The following is an 11,717-nucleotide window of genomic DNA, read 5'->3' on the forward strand; positions in this document are numbered from 1 at the left end:
CCTTTAGCCTTTTTTTGTGTGGGAAGCTTTTTATTTCACCTTCAAATTTAAATGATAGCCTTGCTGGATAAAGCAATCTTGGTTACATGTTCTTGCTTTTCATGTACTTGCAGAACTTCATGCCACTCCCTTCTGGCCTGAAGAGTCTCTATTGAGAAATCTGCTGTCAGCCTTATGGGGGTTCCCTTGTAGGTCACTGCTTGTCTCTCTCTTGCAGCCCTTAATATTTTCTCTTTGTCCTTGACATAATGACACTGCTGCGTTTAACCTGCCACGTATAATGTTTAATGAACTGCTATTTAGAAATTCTGAGACAGCTAACATTTAAATCAATCACTGCTGTTTGCGAATGATGTTTCAATGAATGATGCTGTGAACATATTTGCTAATTGATACAACATTAAGATACTAAATGATGCAGTCATTTAATATATCTTATGTTGAATAACGTATTTGAAAGTAAGTATATTTTTCTGAGCAGCCTTTTGGGAGGCAGTGCGTTGAATAGTTTCTAGCCATAGTTTGCTGTCCTAACTCGTACTTACTTCAAAATCTTCTTGTCCAGAGGGAGTTAAATAGGACTCGAACCCAAAGTCCAACGAACCTGACTTGCCCCCATTTCGGTTTGCATGTCCACTTATAACCATCATTTCTCTGTGAACTTTCCACTAAGTGTCTCAAAAATCAGTGCTATGACAGTTCTCTAGGAGGCCCGGTGGCCTTCTGGAGCCTCTGGATGACGACAGCGTTCTGCAGGTCCGCTTCCTCCAGAGTGAGCCTCTCGTCCAGGGCCCTGAGGCGAGGCAGAGCTGTCGCCAGGGAAAAGGGAGTGCTTCTCTGACATCCTTGGTACTTCTCAATGAAGTCTTTGATGTGGCTTATCCTATGAGACATGTTAAATTTCTGAACAACCTTTTTCCCACTGGCTAACCAGATCTGTATGTTAGTGATAGGCTCCAGGTTGTTTAGTGGGACAGTAGAAACATTATTTTTCTTCTCAACTTCGATACTTCTTGCTTTAGAAATAATTTTTGGTGTGGCACGACCCAGCCGGTGGCCCATGCCCGAGAAGGGCTGGAACACGGGCTTCGTGGCCGCACACACTTCGTGTTTCTTGTCTTCCACTTCCACATCCACTTTCTCCTTGCCCACAGCGCCCTCCAATTCCAAAGGCAGCTCCCCTTTTTGGATGGAATTCAGAAACTGCTGACTTGCACCATCTGAATAACTTCTGAAGTCGTCATTGACTGTGAATCCATTTTCCCATAATTTTATACTCACATCTACCTGTTTTTTCTGTTCGGTGGGAGACAAGCATTTGGCACCAAACTTCTGGGCTTCCTCAAAAAAGGCTGTTTACGAAATATTCACAAGTTGTCTGTCGATTATCACTAAGAGGCTGGTTGTCGGATCCTGTTTCACAAACCCATTCTTCTTTTATACTTTCAAGATTATCTACTTCTTTCATTCTCTTCTGCCTTACTCCAGGCGTGGCCGCTGGACAGGGGCGAGCCGCGCTGTCCCCTCCAGGCCTCGTCCTGCGTCCTCTCGGGGACCGCGGGACCGACGCCCCCCCAGAGCCCGAGCCCACAGTGCCCAGACCCTCCCAGGCTCGCGGCCGCCTAGCCTACTTTTTAAATTGGATTGTTAGTGTTTTTGCTGTTGAGTTGTATGAGTTTTTAATAAATTTTGAATATTAACCCATAATTGGATGTCTCATTGGTGAATATCTTCTTTCATTCATACAGTAGGTCGTGTTTTCATTTTGTTGATGGTTTCCTTTGCTGTGCAAAAACTTTTCAGTTCAATGTAGTCCAATTTCTTTATTTTTTCTTTTGTTTTCCTTGCCTAAGGAGATATGTCAGAAAAAATATTGCTAAGAGAGATGTCAGAGAATCTAATGCGTATATTTTCTTGTAGGAGTTTTCTGATTATGAGCCTTACATTTAAGTCTTTAATCTATTTTGAGTTTATTCTTGTATATGGTGTCAGAAGATGGCCTAGTTTCATTTTTTTTGCATATCCAATTTTCCCAGTACCAGTTTTTGAATAGACTGTCTTTATGACATTGTATGTTCTTGCCTTTTTTGTCATATATTAATTGATCATATGGATGTGGGTTTATTTGTGGGCCCCCTAACCTGTTCTTTGGACCCATGTGTGTTTTTATGTAGTACCCTGCTGTTTTGATTACTACAGACTTGTATCATTTGATATCAGGTAGCATGATACCTCCAACTTTGTTGTTCTTTCTGAAGGATGCTGTGGCTATTTAGGGTCTTTGTGGTTCCATAGAACTCTTAGGATTATTTGTTGTAGTTCTGTAAAAATGCCATTGGTATTTTGGTAGGAATTGCATTGAATCTATAGATTGACCTGGGTAGTATGGACATTTTAACGTTAATTCTTGCTATCCATAAACATGGTATATGCTTTTATTTATTTGTATCTTCAATTTTCTTCTTAAGTGTCTTTTAATTTTTTGAGTATAAATCTTTTACTTTTGATTAAATTTATCTTGAGGTATTTTATTTTATTTTTGATTAATCCTCACCAGAGGATATTTTTTCCACTGATTTTTACAGAGAATGGAAGGGAAGGAGGGAGAAAGAGAAAGGGGGGGAGGGAGAAAGAGGACCAAACATCAATGTGAGAGAGACATATTGATTGGTCACCTCCTGCATTCTCCCCAACCAGGGCTGGGGATTGAACCTGCAACCCAGGTAACATGCCCTTGACCAGGAATCGAACATGCAATCCTTCAGTGGGTGGGCTGATGTTCCAATCACTGAGCAACACCAGCCAGGGTGAGGTATTATTTTTTGATGCAATTGTAAATGGGATTGTTTTCTTAGTTTCCCTTTCTGATTGATAACAGTTCATTATCAGCGTATAAAAATGCAACCAATTTCTGAATATTAATTTTGTATCCTACTACTTTGCTGAATTAATTTATTAGTTCTAGAAGTTTTTTTTTTTTTTTCTTGTGGAATCTTTAGGGTTCTCTACACACAGTAGCATATCATCTACAAATAATTTTAGTTTTACTTCTTCCTTTCCAATTTGGATACCTTTTATTTCTTCTTCTTGTCTGATTGCTGTGGATAGGACTTCCAGTACTATGTTGAATAAGAGTGGTGAAAGTGGACATTCTTGTCTTCCTGACCTTAAGGGAAACACTTTTAGTTTTTCCCATTGAGTATGATGTTAGCTGTGGATTTGTCATATGGTCTTTATTATGTTATGTTCCCTCTATTCCCACTTTGCTGAGCATTTTGTGATAAATCAGTTCTTGATTTGGCCAAATGCTTTCACTGCATCTATTGATATGAACATATGATTTTATCCTTCATCTTGTTTACTTGGTATATCATGTTAATTTATTTGCAGATATTGAACTGAACTTGCATCCCAGGAATAAATTGCACTTCATAACGGTGTATGATCTTTTGAATGTATTGCTGAATTTGGTTTGCTAATATTCTATTGAGGATTTTTGCATCTATGTTCATTGGGGATATTGGCTTATAATTTTCTTTCTCTGTAGTATCTGGTTTTAGAATTAGGATCATACTATTCTTGCAAAATGAGCTTAGGAATCTGTCTTTTTGTTGAAATTTTTGGAATAATTTGAGAAGGATAGTTATTTCTTCTTTTAATGTCTGGTAAAATTCACCTGTAAAGCCATCTGGTCAGGACTTTTGTTTGTTGGAAATTTTTTGATTACAGTTTCTATTTTATTGGTTGTAATTTCTATGTTCAGATTCTGTTCAGATTCCTCCTTAGTTTTGGAAGATTGTATGTTTACTGATTGTTTAATTTGTTGGCAAGTAGTTGTTTGTAATATTTTCTTATAATCTTTTGTATTTTTGGGGTGTCAGCTGTTACTTCTCTTTCATTTCTGATTCTATTTATTTGGGTCCTCTCTCTCCATGAGTTTGGTTAAAGGTTCATCAATCTTGTTTATCTCCTCAAAGAACTAACTCTTGGTTTCATTGATCTTTTGTATTGTTTTTAAAGTCTCTCTGTCATTTATTTCCTTTCTGATCTTTATTATTTCCTTCCTTCTACTTATTCTGGGCTTTGTTTGTTCTTTTTCTAGTTCTTTTAGGTGTAGGATCAGATTGTTAATTTGAGATATTTCTTGCCCTTGAAGAAGGCCTGTAATGCTGTATCCCATAGATTTTGTGTTTTGTGTTTTTATTATTTGCCTCATGGTATCTTTCGATTTCTTTGTTGACCTTGTTAAGACACTTATTCTTTAGTAATATGTTATTTAATCTCCATGTGTTTGTGTGTTTTTCAGTTTTTTTCCTTGTAATTGTTTTCTAGTTTCATATACCATTGTGGACAGAGAAGATGCTTGATACAATTTCAGTTTTCTTAAATTTATTGAAATTTGTTTTATGGCCTAATATGTGGTTCATCCTGGAAAATGTTCCATATGCTGTTTAAAAGAATATATATTCTGTTGGGGTGAAATGCTCTGGAAATGTCAATTAAATTCTTATTAATTTTCTGTCTGGAAGATCTATCCATTGATGTCATTACAATGTTTAAGTCCCCTACTGTGACTGTATTACTGTAGATCTCTCCCTTTATGTTCATCAAGACTTGCTTTATATATTTAGGTGCTCCTGTGTTGGGTGCATAAATGTTTAAAAGGTTACATATTCTTGTTTGACCTATGTCTTTATCATTATGTAATGTCCACTTTTGTCTCATTATAGCCTTTTTAACTTAATTTATTTTATTATTTTTTAATCCTCACCTGAGGATATGTCTTTATTGATTTGAGAGAGGAAGGGAGAGAAGGGAGGGAGAGAGACAGGGAGGGATGGAGGGAGAGAAACAGAAACATTGTGAGAGAAACATCCATTGGCTGCCTCCCGTATGCTCCCGGAACAGGGATTGAACCCTCAGCCTAGGTTTGTGCTCTGATTGGGAATCGGACCTGCAACCATATGGTGTATGGGATGATGCTCTAGCCAACTGAGCCACCTGTCCAGGGCTTATTATAGCCTTTTAAAAAAGTCTATTTTGTCTGAGATAAGTTTTGCTACCCAGCTTTTTAATTTCATTTTTATTTGCACCAAATATGTTTTTTCATCCCTTACTTTCAGTGTCTTGAGTGTCTTTCGATCTAAAATGGGTCTGTTGTTGACAGTATATATGTGGGTCTTGTTTTTTTATCCATTCAGCTACCGGCATCTTTTTTATGGAGAGTTTAATCCATTTATGTTCAAAGTGATTACTGATAGGTATATATTTATTACCAGTTTGTTCTTTATAATCATGTTTCTCTTTTTTTTTCTCCTTAAAGAAGTCCATTTAACATTTCTTGTAATACTGGTTTGGTAGTAATGTATTCCTTTAGACTTCCCTTGTTTTGGAAGCTATTTCTCCTTTAACTGTATTTTTAATTTTAATTTTTAAATATTTTTAAAAATTAAATTTATTGGGGTGACATTGGTTAACAAGATTATATAGGTTTCAATTGTACATTTCTATGATACATGATCTGTGTATGGCATTTGTGTGCCCACCACCCAAAGTCAGTTCCTTCTGTCATCATATATTTGATTCTCTTTACCCTTTACCCCCCTTCCCTCTGGTAACCAACATAGTGTTGTCTGTGTCTATGAGTTTTTGTTTGTTTTTATTATTTGTTCATTTGTTGCTTTCAGTTTTATATCCCACAGATGAGTGAAATCATGTGGTTCGTAACTTTTTCTGTCTGACCCATTTTGCCTAGCACGATATTCTCAAAATCCATCCATGTTCTCACAAATGGCAGTATTTCATCTCTTTCCATGGCTGAGCAATATTCCATTGCGTATATGCACCATGTCTTTGTTCAATCACCCACTGAAGTACACTTCAGTTACTTCCATGTCTCGGCCACCATGAATAATGCTACAATGAATATAGGGGTGCATACATCTCTGCAAATGTTTTCAAATTTTCAGGTAGATACCCAGAAGAGGGGTTGCTGGGTCATATGACAACTCCATCCTCAACATTCTAGGGAGCCTCCACACTTATCCATAGTGGCTGCACCAGTCTACACTCCCACTAGCAGTGAATGAAGGTGCCCCTTGTCTCCACAACTTCTTCAATACTTGCTATTACTAGCCCTGTTGATAATAGCCACAGTAACAGATGTGAACTGGCACCTCACTGTAGTTTTGATTTGCACTTCCCTAATAGCCAGTGAAGTTGAGCATCTTTTTATAAGAACATATATCTTAACTGGAGGAGTAGATACTCAGGGGCAGAAATATCCATGGGTATCAGCAGAAAAGGAGTAGGAAAACCTTTAGGAACTCAACCAAGTTCTCACAGTATATATCAGAGAAACTCTCCCACCTCCCCTTCATACAGAAGAAGGGGAAAAGAAGCCATTTTGATCTTCAATTTTAAATGCTAGCCTTGCTGGGTAGTCTTGGCTGTACGGCCTTGCTTTTCATCACTTTGAATATTTCATGCCAATCTTGCTAGCTTGAAAGTTATCTGTTGAGAAATCAGCTGACAGTCCAATGGGAGCTCCCTTATAGGTAACTAATTGCTTTTCTCTTGCTGCCTTTAAGATTCTCTTTGTCTTTAACCTTTTGCATTTTAATTATCATGTGTCTTGGTGTGGGCCTCTTTGGTTTCATCTTGTTTGGGATTCTGCATTTCCAGGACTTGTGTGTCTTTTTTCTTCACCAGGATGGGGAAATTTTTAGTCATTTTTTCTTCAAACAGTTTCTCAACCCCCTGATTCTTCTTTTGGGACCCCCTATGATACAGACGTTGCTATACATGATGTCATCCCAGAGATTCCTTAAACTATCCTAATTTTTTTGGATTCTTTATTCTTTTTGCTGCTCTGATTGGTTGTTTTCTTCTACCTTGTCTTCTAAATTGGTGATTTGATCCTCTGATGTGTCCAATCTGCTGTTGGTTCCTTCTAGTATATATTTTTTTAATCTTCACCTGAGGATATTTTTTCCATTGATTTTTAGAGAGAGTAGAAGGGGGGGAGAGAGAGAGGGAGGGAGGGAGGGAGAGAAAGACAAACATTAATCTGAGATACATTCATTGATTGGTTGCCTTCTGTGCACACCCCAACCAGGGCTGGGGATCGAGCCTGCAACTGAGACACATGCCCTTGACCGGAATTGAACCCAGAATCCTTCAGTCTGCAGGCCGACACTCTAACCACAGAGCCAAACCAGCTAGAGCCCTTCTAGTGTATTCTTCATTTCAAATATTGTATTCTTCATTTCTGACTGGGTCTTTCTTATAATTTCTGTCCTTTGTTATGCTTGCTTCTTCTTTGTTGAAGTGTTAGGTTCCTTGAGCATTTTTATAACCATTGTTTTGAACTCTGTATGTGGTAGATTATTTGCCCCCATTTCATTTGGTTATTTTTCTGAGGATTGCTTCTGTTCTTTCAGTTGGGGCAAGTTTGTCTCGCCATTTTGGGTACTCTCTGTATTTGTTTCCGTACAGTAGGTAGATTTGCTATGTCTCCCAGTCTTGATAGGGTGCCTTTATGTAGTAGGTGACCTGTGGGGATCAGTGGTGCACTCTCTCTGATTACCTGAGATAGGTGCTCCAGGAATGTCTCTTGTGTGGTTTATATGAGTCCTCTGGTTATGGTTTAGTCATGATTGCTGTTGGCCCATTTGGGGGTCAGGCTGGCTCTCAAGCTGGCTCACTGTGAGGATTAACATTGGCAACAGTGTATGAGCTCCTGTGAAGGGGCTCACCCTACAAAGCAGAATCCCCCTCCAGGCTCTGGTGGCTGCTGAGATCTCCTTTTGGGTGTGTGCCTTCTGCAGCTAATCAGGTTGTGCTCTGATATGGTCTGAAACCAGCTACTAGGTGTGTTGGTTCTGGTGCCTATTGGGAAGAACTCCAGTGCAGGTCAATGTCAGATGCTGCCTGTGACTGGCCCTGGGCTTCCTGTTAGGAGCTACAAAGTGATCCATAGTTTGTGGCTGCCTCTGCTGGGCCTGTGTGTGTATGGGAGGGGCCAAGCTGCATATCAAAGTTCGCTTCCCCCAGCTCCAAGCCTAGTGGCAGGTCAGCAAAAGGTCCAAGGCATCCTGAAATTTGCCTCTGCCTGCCAACTGCTTGTTAGGCTCAGTCACTGAACTCTGGTGGTACACAAGTGGTGTGAGATAGGCTCTCATTGAGTCACCAGGTAGGGGCGAGTGGTTCATCAGGTTGATAGAGATTCAAACTCAGTACCAGTGCTGGATCTGAAGTCACTAAGCAAAAGTCTCATGGTACACTATGGTCAGCTGCCACCCTGGGTCCTGTGGATTTTTTTGGTGGGGTATGGTCTCTGGATGCCATTTTCTGGGAGTAGCATCTTCTACCCCTTCACTTTGAGCCTATGTTTGTCTCTGGTCTGAGATGATTTCTCCTTCAGGCAACATATGGTTAGATCTTATTTTTTAATCCATTCTGCTACTATTTGCCTTTCGATATGTGAGTTCACTCCATTTACATTTAAGGTGCTTATTGATTTATGAGGATTTACTACAGTAATTTAAAAAAAAAATTTGTTTGTATACCCATTAGTTTGGTGGTTTTTCTATGATTTCTCCCATTTCTTTACTTTTTAATTTTCCCTGTCTTAGCTCTATATTTTTGTTTTGTGGTTACCATTAGGTTTATGTAAAATAATGTTTCATATATAGAATAATCATTTTTTTCTCAAAATTGCATCTTATCTTCTTTCATCTGTACAAGTTCAGTCCTTTTCTCCCTTTCTTTTTTTTGGTTGTCACAAATTATTCCTATTCATATTGTACATTTATTACCAATTTTCAGTAGTCATAGTTATTTTTAATGCTTTATTTTACCCCTTGTTATAATTAAGTTTAGTATTTTTTTTAAAAAAATATATCTTTATTGATTTCAGAGAGAGGAAAGGAGGGGGAGAGAGAGAGATAGAAACATCAATGATAGAGTCACCGATCGGTTGCAGCCCGAAACCTGGGCATGTGCCCTGACCGGGAATCGAACCCTGATCGCCTGGATCCTAGGTCGACGCTCAACCTCTGAGCCATGCCCAACTGGGCTAGTATTCGTTTTGAAGAAGTTTCAATTTCCTGCTTCTGTATGCTAGTCACCTTACTCAAAGCTTTGTATATTTTTGGCTTTTTTTTTTCTGTTAGAAGAACGCCTTTCATCATTTCTTTTAATGTAGGTCTTGTGGTGGTAAATTTTGTCAGCTTTTGTCTGGTAAAGCCTTTTTTTCCCTTTATATCTGAAGCTCAGCTTTGCTGGATATATTATTTTGAACATTTCCTTCCACTGTTTCCTGTCTTATAATGTTTCTAGTAGGAAATCTGAGGACAATTTCATGGGTTTCCTTTATAGGGGACAATCTCCTCCCCACCCCCGGCTGCCTTTAGGATTCTTAGTCATTAATTTTTTACAGTTTGAGTAAAATGTGTCTTGGGGAAGATGTCTTTATGTCAATATAACTTCATGTTGTCTTAGGTTCCTTTATTCTAAAATCTAGTTCTTTCTATATGTCTGGGAAATTATCAATTTTCTCTTTCTCGTATACCCATTATCCTTGCTCTTTCTAATAGAGTCAGATCATTCTTGTAGACTTCTTTCATTTTTTTTAAACTCTTAGTTCTCTTTGTTCTTCCACTTGAATCATTTCTAGGTTTTTATCTTCAAGCCCACTAATTCTGTCTTCCATGTGGTCTATTTCCAGTGCTCTTTAATGCATTCTTCATCTCATTAATGAGTTCATCTCCAGAATTTGTTTGGTTCATTTATATAGTTTTAGTCTTGTTGATAAAATACTCCTTTTGTTCATTAATTTTCTTTGTGAGCTCATTGAACTACCTTTCTGAGTTTTCTTTTATCTTATTGTTTCTTCATAACTGCAATCTTACATTCTGTATCATTTAAGCCATTGTCTTCCAGGACTTCATGTTTATTTCTGGAGACCTTTTATTTTTTTCTCTGCTTTCAGGTTAACTTGATTGTTTATGTTATTTGATGGATTGTTTCTTTGCCTGCACAAGTGAGCTTTTGCTTGTTTGTTTTTTTAGATACTGTTCTGCTTTCAGCAATTTAGCAGGTTAATAGGTAGGGTACTTTCTTTTGTTTTCCAGTTGTGGTGTTATAGTACATGTTTTTGTTTTGTCTTAGCTGTAGTAGTTATGCCTCTGGGATCATAATGGTACATCATTTTAGTTAAGGAAAGTGCCACCTACTCTCTCGGATAGTGGGTGTCCTTTCCATTACTGGCTCACCTTGGTTTCAGGGCACCAGTACTGTGATAGGAGAATGTGACAGGCAGTGGAGAAGTAGTTTTGCAAGCTCCTAGCACTATTTCCTTTTTGCTAATGTTCCCTGGTTCTGTTGTGTTTTTGGAGGCATCTCCACTGCTTCTACCAGGGTCTGCCATGATGGGAAAGTGGGCAGAAATATTCCATTTCTTGGAGGACCACTGCTTCCTCCTCTCTTACAATCCAGGCCATTGTGTGAAGGCTGAAGCCTAATTTCTTCACCTTTACTAGCTCACTGGTGCCGCTGTAGTGGGCCCCTAAGTGCATCTGAGGCTATCATCCTTGCTCTCCCCATTCTGCCCACCTTCAGATGTTTTGATATGTAGATCTTTCAGTGTGTTTGTGCATTGAGCAGGAGATCCTTCATTTAGTTTTGGATGTCTGACTTGTAAATTTAAGGGGAGAAACAAAGGAGTCTCTTTACTCTGTCATGATGTTGATGTTACCTCGTTTTCTTTTATAAAATGAAGAAAAAAGAAAAAATTCCCACTACTTTTTATGACTAGATTGCAGTGTACTATTGAAATTGTCTTTTAAAAAGTTTTACCCTCATGGTGTTCTTTGCTGGGTAAGAAGGCATGGTGGAAAATTCAGTTAAGAGTTTCTATTGTGGGTCCCAGCAGAACTCTGAGAGTTGGCTAGTATCCACAGAAACCTGTATGTTACGAAATATTTTTCAGAAAGAACATGATTCAGTTGTTTTCTACATATTGTGGAAAATGATCTTTCAGGTATATTGAAAAAATAAATTAGTGGAAGAATATGTTAGTAATTGCACCTTTGGTAACATAAAAAAATATCCTGGGTTAGACTTCTCTGCTGCAGGATATTTCTAGAAAATTATTATTTATGCTTCAGTTGTAAGGGAAACAAGGGACATTTGTTAGTTTAATAAATATGAATAGGAAGACAGTAGGAATTAAATCATTATATATTTCTGTGTCCCTGTATTACAAGTGTGGTGGGGAATAGGTGAGTGTTGGTGACAGAATTAAAACTCCTACTCCTTTTTCCTGCTTATTAGAGTCTGTTTCAAAATTTTAAAGGTGGCAACCTAATGATATGCTGTGGACAACTGGAGCTCTCTTCTAATTTCTCTCTTTTATTGATTACAGAGAGAGCTGGTTGAAGGTCAGTCTGTTTTGTGTCTACTTCAAAGAGGTCATAGACACCTCCTACTTCACAAGGCCACTGTGTTTGCTGAACAACCTCAATGGGCACCATTTATGAAACACATATATGTGGTCCCCTTGGGGCTACCACTGTGGCAACAACCCACATTTAAACTGTAAAGTGTGTCAAAGGCAAAAATCTTCATTAACCAGAAATAAAGTTCATGGTCAATATATGTTTTGTCTTTTTTTTTTAGTCTAAAAGAAGTTCTGAACAGGATATCAACCAAGA

At 38.3% G+C, this 11,717-nt stretch overlaps 1 pseudogene; it reads right to left on the reverse strand.

The window, feature by feature from the left end:
- Nucleotides 1–460: 460 nt before the first annotated feature.
- LOC107537755 (UBX domain-containing protein 2A pseudogene) lies at nucleotides 461–1,493 on the reverse strand (annotated as a pseudogene).
- Nucleotides 1,494–11,717: the final 10,224 nt, after the last annotated feature.

This window comes from Miniopterus natalensis, chromosome 2 (genome assembly GCF_054644295.1).
Source record: "Miniopterus natalensis isolate mMinNat1 chromosome 2, mMinNat1.hap1, whole genome shotgun sequence".
In the NCBI taxonomy this organism is placed as follows: domain Eukaryota; kingdom Metazoa; phylum Chordata; class Mammalia; order Chiroptera; family Miniopteridae; genus Miniopterus; species Miniopterus natalensis.